Here is a 12788-nt window from a genome sequence, read left to right as displayed (position 1 = left end):
AAACAGCAAGTATGTTTCCAGTCTTAGGGTCAGAACTTCCAGAACCAACCCTGAAACAAAACAAACCTCCTCCCACTTGCTCCTCCATATTTGTCTCTGGCCTCTCATCTTTCAGAAAACACTTTCCCAATGTTGACTCTTGTTGGATCGCTCTTTCAGTCGGATGTTCTTGTTCTCTTTTCAGTTAATTGGATAAAGGTTTTCTTTGTTTTTTTCAAAGATTTGCACAGTACAATACGATATATGACAACCATCATTAGCTCATCAGTTCTGAGGCGTAAACATGAATTACCATGAAGTGTTACTCCTTCTCGTGAGATACGTGGCTTTGTGAAACTTTGAGACTTTGGGTCTCTGCCCACAAGAAGCGAGGGGCTGAGTGATTTTTCATTCACCATGTAAAGCATCAATTCTCCATTTACTGCGATATGACAAAGTAACTTACTGCAACTTTAAGTAGAGGACGGTCGCAATCACTGGATGAGATTTTTCCAGGACTGTAAGTTTCAGAGGTGATTTAAATTATCCATTTTTTTAACACAGAATTTGACGAGCATTTCAAGAAATACGGGAAAAAAATTCTCCTGAAATATATCTCACACTGCACCTTTAGGTCACTTGCATATAATCTGTAATAGTTTGATTTAATTATGGAAAAATTGGGACAAAATGTTTGAAAGGTCAAAAATGTCCTGCAGTGTTTCATTTCACGCTCTCCACTCCTCCCTGAGCTTTAATTCCATGTCTTTCTTGTCTTCCTGTCCTCCTTTTCTTTAAATGTCAGTTAGCCTTTTGACACAGGCGCCACGCAGCTGACAGAGTAGAGGAATGCAGCTGTCGTCTGCGATCTGTCACTTTTGTCTGAGTGTGTAAATCAGAAGAAGATCGCCACGCGTTAGCACCAGCCATGCATGGAAATTGCCAGATATCATAAACTGCTCGCGTTTGGCTGATTTATTCGCTTTGAGACCTCGTGCAGGTGTGTTCATTAGCTTCAGCGGTGCAACAGGCGGCGAGCGAGAAGCCAGAACCCAATCCTGTTTGTGTTTGCCTTTTTTTTCTCTCTCTCTCTCTCTCCTTGTATTTTGCTACCATCCTTCATCATTCGACTTATGACTTCTCATATTAAGTCAGCACTTTTTATCAATCTTCACTGCTGCTTTAGATTCAGAAGTTGTACTGCAATTACAGCCACGGAGGAGAGTTTCTGCTTAAAATCCAATTACTTTTTTTTTGTTATCATTTTTTGTGGGAATATTAGAGTTTCTCATCATGAAAGAAAGCCAGTTTGAAAGTGGAGAAAGTCTATAATGAAACCTTTTTGTGTGTGTGTGTGTGTGTGTGTGTGTGTGTGTGTGTGTGTCAGGTAGACAATCCACAGTGTTTTGGTGAGTCTTCCTGCTTCTTTGAAGTTTGACCTGATTGTGATCAAAATCAGCAAAATCTAACTAACGTGTGTGCATGGATGTAATTTTCACTTTAAAAGCGGGGGGGACATGGGGGGGGGGTATCTTTACAGCATGTTCTAATGGGAAACAGGCTTCAACACAAACATTTGTTTTCCGCTTGGTCCTAGAGCTCAACCAGTGTCACTTTAATATAGCGTAATATTGTTTTTGGATGGTAAAAAGTGCAGGGGTCAAAACTTGACTTTGGAAAAAGTGGGGGGGACATGCCCCCCCTGTCCCCCCCCCAAAATTACGTCCATGTGTGTGTGTGTGTGTGTGTGTGTGTGTGTGTGTGTGTGTGTGTGTGCGTGTGTGTGTTTTAGCGTTTGTGTGTGTGATGATGATGATGATGATAAAGGAGGTCGAGGTTTTAAAGTCAGTTAAGATCATTCTCCTGTGACAGACCACACCCGCTCATCCTCCTCGCTCACAAAATCAACTCACCGCACTCTCATTTCACACTCCAGGGCAAACGGAATGAGAGGGAGTAGGAAAAAGAGGAGGTAAGAAGAAGTGAGCAAGGCGGGTGGAAATGGTGGTTTTGGTTAGAGAGGAAGAGCGGCACCGATGGAGGCCACAGGTCAAGCTGGGTCAGTGGAAAATAAACGAGCAAAGCTGCTGCTGAGTCTGGGGAAAAAGGCAAAAAGATGAGAAAGGATTAAAAAGAAAGCAGAATAGATGGAATACAAGTATTTGATGAGTAAGATTTGATTTGGTTTTTACATAAAACATTTTTTAAATATTAGAGGGGACATGTTATGGGTTTTTTTTACCTCCCACTGTCCTATTGGGTGACCCCACCAGGGAATTTGACCATTGAGCAGGGTTGATGGTTTATCCCTAGCCTAGTGAACGAGACCAAACTCTTGCTTTGCAAAGTTTGGTCTAGGAACACTCCACTGGAACCTCTGCAGCCCCTATTCTGGCTGGCCAATCACAGCTCTCTAGAGGGGTTTAAACACATAAAGAGCTGTGATTGGTCCATAATGGTGGGCCAATCATAGTGCTCTATCTGCTTAGTGAACAAATCACAGAGCTTTATACGCTTTGTGGGCCAATCAGGGCACTCTATATGCCTGGTGGGTGGGATGATGCAACAGAGTGAAACAAGATGGAGACAGCTCATTTGAAACAGCTTTTACATCAATGTTGGATTATTAGAACTTGGGCTTCATTAGAATCAGGAGCAGATAGATGTATTTAAGTGTTTTTTTTTTAGAAAAAATTACGCATTTTCTCCTTCTTCAACCGCAGACCGCCTCATTTACCGATGGCTGTTGCGGTGAGTATGTCACATTCATTGTCCAGCAGCATGCAGAGATCATTTGAAAGACAACGGTAGAACCCGCCCCACAACAGAGAGCCGTCAACGGAGCATTGCCAGACTAAATAATACATTTATTAGTCTGGCTTGCCAGGCTAGGTGTATCCCTTGAGGTCCACACCTCACTCCTACCATGTGGACCTCAAGGGATAAACCACCAACCCTGCTCAATGGTCAACTTCCCTGGCGGGATCACCCAATAGGACAGTGGGAGGGTTAAATTGATAAAAGTTCCTTGGTCAATATCAAACATGTTCATAAAGTTCTTTGCAATAAATCCCTCTCATATGAAGCAATTTCATCAGTTTTATTCTTAATAGTTTCAGTACCCTCCAGAATAAGTCATTTCAGGGCTCTGTCACTTTAAGAAAACAACAGTGTTTATCCTACATAGGCTCAGGTGTGGCGCCATGCCTAAAGCTCCAGCGCCACAAATCCCCCTAAAAGCCCCAAAAATACAAATGTGAGAAATGTGTGTTTATCTTTCCGGGCATTTGTGTGTGATGCACAAATGTAATGCTTGGGATAAAATAATCATAAAACAGTGAAATGTCTCAATCGTGTTGGAAGGAAGGTTACTGAAACAGATGTTATTCTCGGGGGGGGGGGGGGGGGGGGGGGGGTCAGTTTTTCTCCTTTATAAAAAGCTCAAGAGGGAAAAAGTTACTTTTTACAGTCAGTGAGCAAGTTGGGTTGCAGAGTCAGCATTTGGCCGGATGCAGAATGCAACTTTTTGTGAAAATTCGAAGCCAGTAAACAGGAGCAACCCAGAAGTTTTTTTTTTTGTAACCCAGAACAAGCCAAAGCATCTTTCTGTTTTGCTCTGATATCGGGTAAAAAAAAAAAAGGCTAATGTTAAGCTACCAATGCTAACGGTAAATTAGAGGCAAATAGTCGACTAACGAGATCTCAACCTACTCAAGCCAACTCAGTTTAACAGTGAAATGTAATTATCTACTTATCAGCTTGTGTATCACATCTTCACTTGTCATCTAGAATCTTCTAGCGCTGAGCCGTAGCTAGCAGCAGCCATTAACCTCACAGAAAATGGGCTGCTTTACCTAAACATGACCACATCTGTACACAACACACCTTAAATGAGTCTGAAATATTTTGGAAAATACAAAAGTGGATTTCTTTAAGTTAAGCAGCATCCAGGCCCTATTCAAACTTATATAGTTGCTGATAAAGGAAATTTTCAATGACTTTGATAGTATTCATTTTGTTATGATCACATTACACATGATCTGTATTACATTCAAGACCGGGTTAAGCCACCATAGTATAAGATCCTAGCAACACCCCTGTATTTTTAGGCTTTAAACATGTGATGCTGTTTGTATAAAGTCTTCTCATCATCCATGTTAACTGCTTGCATAACCCGACGCTGCTAAATATCCACACCGTCAGCGTCTGCTGAAACACGCCACCACAAACCACTGGTTGCCTGCCTGTTTCAAACTGAACAGAGAATTGGAAACGTATGCTTTCATCTATTATTTACAGTAGAATGAAAATTTAAAGAGCTCACAACTAGTCGGCTTCTTTATAAATGTGTGTGGAATGATTAATATAGATTTTAAGGTAAAACTTATGTTTGTGATGTATTCTGGATTAGTTAATTCATGAATGTGTATTTTTGAAGCGTGTGCTTTGGAGTATATTTGATAAATTTATGTCAGATTCATGTTTTGAGGTTGAAGCACATCCAAAATGAATTGCTAATTTGATCTCTGACAACGAATTAGAGTATAATTAACAGCAGTCAGAGCTCTTCTGATTTTCTCTTCTCTGCTGTGTCAAATAAAATGGCATCCTAATCATCAGCCCATTTGAGCTAATGTCTCCATCAAGATGAGTTTTTTTTCTTTTTGTGTCATTTTTGTGCCATTTCCTTCAGGCAAGAAAGTGATTTCAACTTCCAGCTGAAAATTCAAGGTGCTATCTTTAGCTTCAGCTTTTGATTTGAAGCTGTGTGTATTTATGGTGTCAGTAATACATCCATACATCCATTTTCATCCACTTATCTGGAGTCAGGTCGCGGGGGCAGTAGCCTAAGGCGAGAGGCTCAGACTTCCCTCTCCCCAGACACTTGGGCCAGCTTCTTCGGGGAAATCCCAAGGCGTTCCCTGGCCAGGTGAGAGACATAGTCCCTCCACCGTGTCCTGGGTCTACCTTTAGGTTTCCCCCCGGTTGGACGTGCCTGGAAAACCTCACCAGGGAGGCGTCCAGGGGGCATCCTGACCAGAGGCCCGAGCCACCTCAACTGGCTCCTCTCAATGTGGAGGAGCAGCAGGTCTACTCTGAGCCCCTCCCGGATGACCAAGCTTCTCACCCTATCGCTAAGGGAGAGCCCTGCCACCCTGCGGAGAAAACTCATTTTGGCCGCTTGTATCCGCGATCTCGTTCTTTCGGTCACTACCCAAAGCTCATGACCATAGGTGAGGGTAGGAACGGAGATCGTCCGGTAAATCGAGAGCTTCGCCTTCTGACTCAGCTCTCTCTTCACCACGACAGACCGGTACAACGCCCGCATCACTGCAGATGCAGCACCAATCTGCCTATCAATCTCACGCACCAGTTTTCCCTCAATCGTGAACAAGACCCCGAGACACTTAAACTCCTCCACTTGGGGCAGGACCTTATCCCTGACCCGGAGAAGGCATTCTACTCTTTTCCGAATCAAGACCATGGTCTCAGATTTAAAGAAGCTGATTCTCATCCCAGCTGCTTCACACTCGGCTGCGAACCGTTCCAGCGAAAGCTGAAGATCACATTCTGATGATGCCAACAGGACCACATCATCTGCAAAAAGCAGAGACCTGATCCTCAGGCCACTAAAACGGATGCCCTCCACACCTTGGCTGTGCCGAGAAATCCTGTCCATAAAGGTTATGAACAGAATCGGTGACAAAGGGCAGCCTTGGCGGAGTCTAACTCTCACTGGGAACGAGCCCGACTTACTGCCGGCAATGCGGACCAAGCTCTGACACCGGTCATACAGGGACCTAACAGCCTGTATCAGAGGGCCTGGTACCCCATACTCCCGGAGTACCCCCCACAGGGCCCCCCGAGGGACGCGGTCAAACGCCTCCTCCAAATCCACAAAACACATGTAGACTGGTTGGGCAGATTCCCACGCACCCTCCAGGATCCCCCCAAGGGTATAGAGCTGGTCCAGTGTTCCACGGCCAGGACGAAAACCACATTGCTCCTCCTGAATCTGAGGTTCAACAATCCGACGGACCCTCCTCTCCAGAACCCCTGAATAGACCTTACCAGGATGGCTCAGGAGTGTGATCCCCCTGTATGTGGAACACACCCTGCAGTAACACACATATATGTATTTAAATCTACAATCTTTAATTCTAAAATAGATGAGTGAGACATCTGGAAGCCATATTGGTGATTGTTTTCTTCCAGAAACACTTGAATTATTGCACAAAGAAAATGTGTCGTGTCAAACAGGAACTCTCCTACTTTCCCAGTGAATCTTTGTAATATTATTGGCTGAAAGTCAGATTTGGGACTGCGTGGAAGGAATAATGAGGGAAAAATGAGCCAAAATAGTGTTTCTGTATTTCCCAGAAAGAAAAGTGGAAGAGAAACCATGCCAAGTTTCAAATGACAGTTCCTCTTTTGTTCTGTTTGCATTTGAAGCTTTTCATAAAAAGTCTCTCTGTGACTCAAGTGCTCCCACTCTGCTTCTGCGCCTCCATCCACGTCCACACTGTTTTTATGGTAGACTGATGGCACTCATTTCAATCGAGGGATTTAAACCAAAACAGAACAAATCAAAGAAAGTATTATTTGGGAGCCGTAATAACTTTACAATACGTCATCCCTGGAATGCCACTTAAAGTCTTGCGCACCTCCAGGTGGACGTGTGAGATACGAAAGCTGCTTCTTTGTTGTCAGGAGATAGAGACACAGACAGTTGGACGGAGATGCAGAGAGGGACGCTGCTGATGCGGAGGGGGCACCGCTGCTGCCGCCCTCAGCTGATGCTTTTAGTGAGAGTGTGCTGTAATTTTCAAAACCAGGAGGAGTGACTGCATCAAGCCCGCTCTTTGATCCGTTTATTTTCATGAAAACACTTCTGTCTGTCTTAAGTGTGCACAATCTGCCCTCGCTTTTATCAACAAGAGTCCAATAAATCAACATAAAGAAAAACACATTTAAATTTTGCACATTAAAAGTACGCAGTGGCAGTTTATGCTGTTCAATTAGCAATGCACTCATTAGCATGTTTGCCCGAGGCACCCTGAATCAAGGATTTCTGAATGTGGTGACCCCAAAAGGTTCAGAGAACAAGATGAGTCACCTTCAGACCCGACATCAGGGATGAAACTGATGAGGACATGCACAAAGAGATGAGTAAGGTTAGAATAAAACTCACAGCTTTATAGTTTTTCAGAGCTAAAGGAGGGCACTTTCTTTACATTTTGCTAAATTGTCAGTAATTAGCCTTTGCAGAAAAACGCTGATGCATGTTAATCAGGTACCTCGCACTATAATCAATGAGCAGTCTGTGGCTCAACTGCATTTTACACTCATGTGTGACAGAGAGGTGGCAAATACACTTAAAAACAACTCCCAGTGAGCGGAAGTGAACTATCAATAAGAAGAAAAAAATGTTACAAACAAATTTACGGGTCTGGAGAGATTCAGCTTCTAGACAAACAAGGAAAATGCATCCCTTTGTGTGTTTTTCCCCCTCTGATTGAGCTTACAGTTTTTCTCAGTTGCTTTGGTGCATTTCTCACAACAGAATTAAACTTTGCACAACAGTTAGTTCAACCTCCACAACATGTTGTTGTTTTGGCACAACCTAGTGGCAGTTTCATGGTCATTCCATCCAAAGACATATGCCTTTGGACATGAAGCAGTTGAGTAAGTACAAATATCTTAAGAATGGTCACTTTTGACTTGCTATTCATCATGTATGTCATAATTAACTATACTTGGGTTGGGCATCGAGCATCGATTGGAACCGGTTCCAACCGTTAGTTTTTCCCAGAATTGTTCAAAGTTTTTTATTTCGATTCCTAGAATGCCAACTGGAAGAGGAATCCGCTGCCGATCTCCATGAAAAATAAAAGTGATCTGCAAATTGTGAACAATGCTTTTCAGAGCTGATCACAGCTGTCTGTGCACAGCACGAGTCCCCCCCACCCCGCGCGCAGCGGCCAAATATAAACAAATGCGTCGGCCGAACTTTTACTCCGTAATGTAAACTTTAACTCGTGCAGCGTAGAGGAAACGTGTTAAATACGTCAACATGGTGGATTTAATAGAAGCTTTAAAGAACAAACTCTGCACGGTGTGAGGGGAGTTTGTCTCACTGCAGAAATAAAAACACACACGGAGCGTCAGCAGTCAGACGCAGCCGCTCACCAACACTCGTGTGTGTGTGTGAGCGTCAGAAGGCTGAACCATTACCTGTAGAATAATTAAAGTCATCATGCTAGAGAAGCTTCTCTGTGGTGGACCACACCAGCTTCTGCCACAATAAATAAATAAATAAATAAATAAAAATAATAATAACAATAACAAATCACACACAAAGGGTTTGAACATTTTAATTTCCTTTCTGAACTATTTCTGTTGAGAGTTTTAATGTTTAAAATCTGTTAGATTGTTACTGACAGCAGCTACGTTTAAGTTTCACTTCCTGTTCTGACTGAACGCTGCTGCAGCATGGAGGTGTAGTCCTCCGTCATCCTGGACATGATCATCCTGAGAGTTTTAGCTGAAAACAGCTGGACGTTTCTGGATAAGTTGGAGACATTTAGCCTCTCATCCCAGAGGCTTCTTCCAGACGTTGGTCGTGGTCAGAAACAAACACACTGGTTGTGCTGCAAGTCTCTTTTTTTTCTTCTCCAAAACATGTTTTTGTCTAAATGAAGGTGGCGTTGTTGTTCATAGAAGTTAAGATTATTTCATCAAGTAGGCAGGGGCGCCTCCAGAAAATTTTGATGGGGTGGCCACACGGGGCCAAAGACATTTTTGGGGGTGGCACATATAATTGTATTGCATTGCTCCTTTATTTGTTTTTGTTAAAAAAAAGAAAAAACAGAATGTATCCAAACATTTTACTAAAATTTTAATTACAAACATTTCAGTTATTTAAATTTTTATTGAAAATTTTATGTATTTTTTAGTTTAATTCACCTGTTGCTGTGTTCACAAAAAAATATGGAGATGAAAACTTTTTAAATGGTGAGCAGCAGAAACATATGTATTTTTTATTCAGATTATTTGTTTACTCATTAGTTGTATTATTTTTATTCTGTTTTACAATTATGTCTTGAATAAATAAGATCAATTAATGGTTTGAGTGAAAATTAATATTATTTATTAACACCAACTTTTGCTGGGGGGGGGGGGGGGGGGGCAGCAATAGAGCTCCGGGAGTTGACGTCACTTCTCCCGGCATGCAACAGTTCAAATCGAAACGGCGCCATATTGGCATGCAGAAGCCGGCAGCTGGACTATTTACTATTGTCAGAAAACTCAATCAAACGGGAAATATGGTAGATTCCTGTTGTGCCCCAGGATGCAGAACAGACGCGGACGACATAAGGAATGAGCCATCTATAGGATTCCCCAAGATCCGGAGCGCCGCAAACGTTGGATCATTGTAATAAAACGCACTAGTGACCGGGCGAAAATGAAGCTGTGGGATCCCGAGAGTAAAGGTTTTCGTTTATGCAGCGACCACTTCATATCAGGTACTTAAACCAACGTTTCCTCAACTGTGTATGGTATTTATTTTAAATGCTTTTATTATGATTCTTAGTGGGCTTCCTAAACTTATTTTGGCGGGGCTTTTTCTGTCTTGTTACTCATAGCAGCAAGTAAACATCACGTAAAACGTTGCCTCGTGAGTTCTGCGTGCTGCCGTTTACGTGTTTTATGATCACAGCAATTAACCGGCTAAGCTGTATTTAATTTTTAAGCAATGGTTGATCAGATCACACATAAAAAGCACTTTGGATTGCTATTATCTGTGTCACCGAGACTACTTACATGTAAATCTGTTATTTGTCCGTCCATCCATCCATTTTCATCCGCGTATCCGGAGTTGGGTTGCTGGGGCAGTAGCGTGACTTCCCTCTCCCCAGCCGCCGGAGCCAGCTCCTCCGGGTAAATCCCAAGGGGTTCCCCGGTCAGGTCCGGTGCTGTGCCGGTCCGCTCCAACAGCTTCTGGCGTCGGAGCGGGCAGTAGAGTCGAGAGTCCCAGACCTTCTCCCCAGCTCCTCCGGCCGGGGGAATCCCAAGGGGTTTCCCCGGCCAGGTCCGGTGTTGTGCCGGTAAGAAGTCCGCTACGACTTCTGGCGTTTTTAAAAAGTATCCCAGGGGCACGGTAAGGGTCGGAGATGTTTAGTCTATTTAATTTCTGACTATATAAAACGATTTCTTCTGTTTTAAAGTGTGAAGTAAACTCCGACGAAGTAAAATCCAAGCGGATCCCGTTCACGTTCATGGTTACATCCGTGTTTGTTTACCTTTTTTGCATGCCAAAATGGCGTCCACTAACTGAGAGTCACATGGGGTCCGGAGCTCTATTGGGGGCGCTCTTGCATGTAGGACCAGTGGTTAGCTGGCTCATGTAAAGCATGTCATGTCTTGAAAGAATCGGAATCGGGAATCGATGGAAATCGGAATCGAACGAGGAATTGGAATCGGAATCATTCAAAATCAAACGATGCCCAACCCTGATGTTCATACAACTTACAATCTTCATTTCATTGCTTGTGTCATTGCACTCAAAATTGTTGAACATCTTGTCAAACATTTGGTACACCCATTTTGATGACCCCATTTTTAAATGGTTTCCATGAAAATATCCATAAATTACCTTTCCCAGTTGAACTTTATCTCACACTAATGAAAAGTTGTGTGTCAACTATTACTTGCAACCAATGAAAAGCCTCTTCTACACAGTCACACCTTATTTTACAAGCATATATAAATACTGTAAACCAGTAGACAGGATTGGCATGAGGTGCATACTGTATCTACAAAACTGCAGAACATGGAAGGTCAGCCTTGTGGAAGATGGGTGAGGATACGTGGAGGAAGGGGACAAAACCGGGGAAGAAGAGGCCAACCACATAGACAGACTCCTGATGAAATCAGGGCAACACTTGTGGATCATGTGATAAGCCATGGCCTCACAATGGCCAAGGCTGGTCGAAGGGTGCAGCCAAACGTTGGGAGAACTACTGTAAGTTCTATTATTCAGACACCTCGTCGGGGGAACAGGTGAGCATACTGTAATGTAGTTATTCAGCACAAACTAATGAGCTCTGCACTATCAGTCATACAGACTTACATTAGGACATGACCTCATAGACTTTAACATATAGACGTACAGTAACTGTAACTGTAGCTCAGACTTGGAGTAGCATAATGTGCTGTGGTACAATACAGTAATACTGTAAAGAAAGGAGTACTGAATGACAGTGCTGTATCAATTACAGTAAGCATGTTTGCCAAGCTCAGGAAATAGCATAGCAGAGTTTATTTATATAGCACATTTAAAATGCAGCATGGGAGCTGCCCAAAGTGCTGCACAGGCTAAAACAAAACACAACCATTCGAAAGAACTAAAACAGAGGATAAAAATCCCAATCAAAAGCAGATAAAACATGATAAATACTAAGAACACATTAAAACAATCATACAATCAAACACTAAGATGAGTCACTGTCTAAAAGCCAAAGCGTAAAAGTGGGTCCTTAAATGAGATTTAAAAACCGCCAGAGATGGAGCCTGCCGAACTCCAATGGGCAATGAGTTCCATAGCTTTGGGGCAGCATGGACAAATGCTCGCTCACCCCGCAATTTAAATCTCATCTGCGGCGTGCACAGCAGCAAAAGGTCAGCCGACCTCAACGTGCGCGTGGGTACATATGGAGTGAGTAGGTCTGAGAGATAGGGAGGTGCCAGGTCATTGAGTGCTTTAAATACAAAGGTCAGTAACTTAAACTGCACTCTGAAAATGACAGGGAGCCAGTGAAGATGTGTCAGGACAGGGGTAATATGGCTACGTCGGTGTGTACTCGTCAAGAACCTGGCAGCAGCGTTCTGGACGACCTGCAGCCGATTCAGGGCGGGTACCGGAACACCAACGAGGAGGGCGTTTGAGTAGTCCAAGCGAGAGGTAATGAAGGCATGGATGACTGACTCCAAATGCCTCTGTTTCAGGATTCGTCTGAGGCGAGTAAGGCGGCGAAGCTGATAAAAGCAAGACCTCACTACGGAGTTTATCTGTGGCGTCCACACCCATATTGCTCATATTGGTCCATACAATACACAACACCTGTTGGCTTTTCTGGACGCTCTTTATTGGGACCTAATCCCAGAAAATGAAAGGGATGAGCCTGGTGACAATCAGACAATGTGTGTAGTGGTTTGGGATATTGTCAGCTTCCATCACTCTGCTGTAGTCAGGCAGTGATTTGCAGCACACGACAGGATGCTTATGGAGTTTCTTCCTCCTTACACTCCATTCCTAAATCCAGTAGAGGAGGTTTTCTCTTCCTGGAGATGGAAGGTATATGACAGGCATCCACATACCCAAACAACCCTGCTAGCAGCCATGGATGCAGCTTGTGATGACATCACAGCAGAGCCCTGCAGAGGGTGGATTTGACACTCCAGAAGATACTTTCCCCGATGCATCGATAGAGCTGACACTCGTTGTGATGTTGATGAAAATGTGTGGTCAGACTGACGAAAGCGTCTAGATGTAAATGATTGATATGCAGCACTGCCTGTTTTTCTATATTTGTTTGGTTTCATAAGTATTGCAGTGAGGTTTACTGTGCCTACGTGAGTTTATATTCTTTGTAAATGTTTGTTTTATTTCCCCAGCTGCACAATGCTGTGAACTGTTGCAAGTGAATATTATCATGAAGAGTGCATATTAAGTGTCTTGATTTTCCTTTAAAATTTCTAGTTTTTAAAATGCCATGCGTGCTGTCCTGACTTTACATGCCATCGGG

This window comes from Nothobranchius furzeri, chromosome 17, assembly GCF_043380555.1.
Source record: "Nothobranchius furzeri strain GRZ-AD chromosome 17, NfurGRZ-RIMD1, whole genome shotgun sequence".
In the NCBI taxonomy this organism is placed as follows: Eukaryota; Metazoa; Chordata; class Actinopteri; order Cyprinodontiformes; family Nothobranchiidae; genus Nothobranchius; species Nothobranchius furzeri.
The sequence above is the reverse complement of the archived record's forward strand: the minus strand, read 5'-3'. Positions refer to the sequence as shown.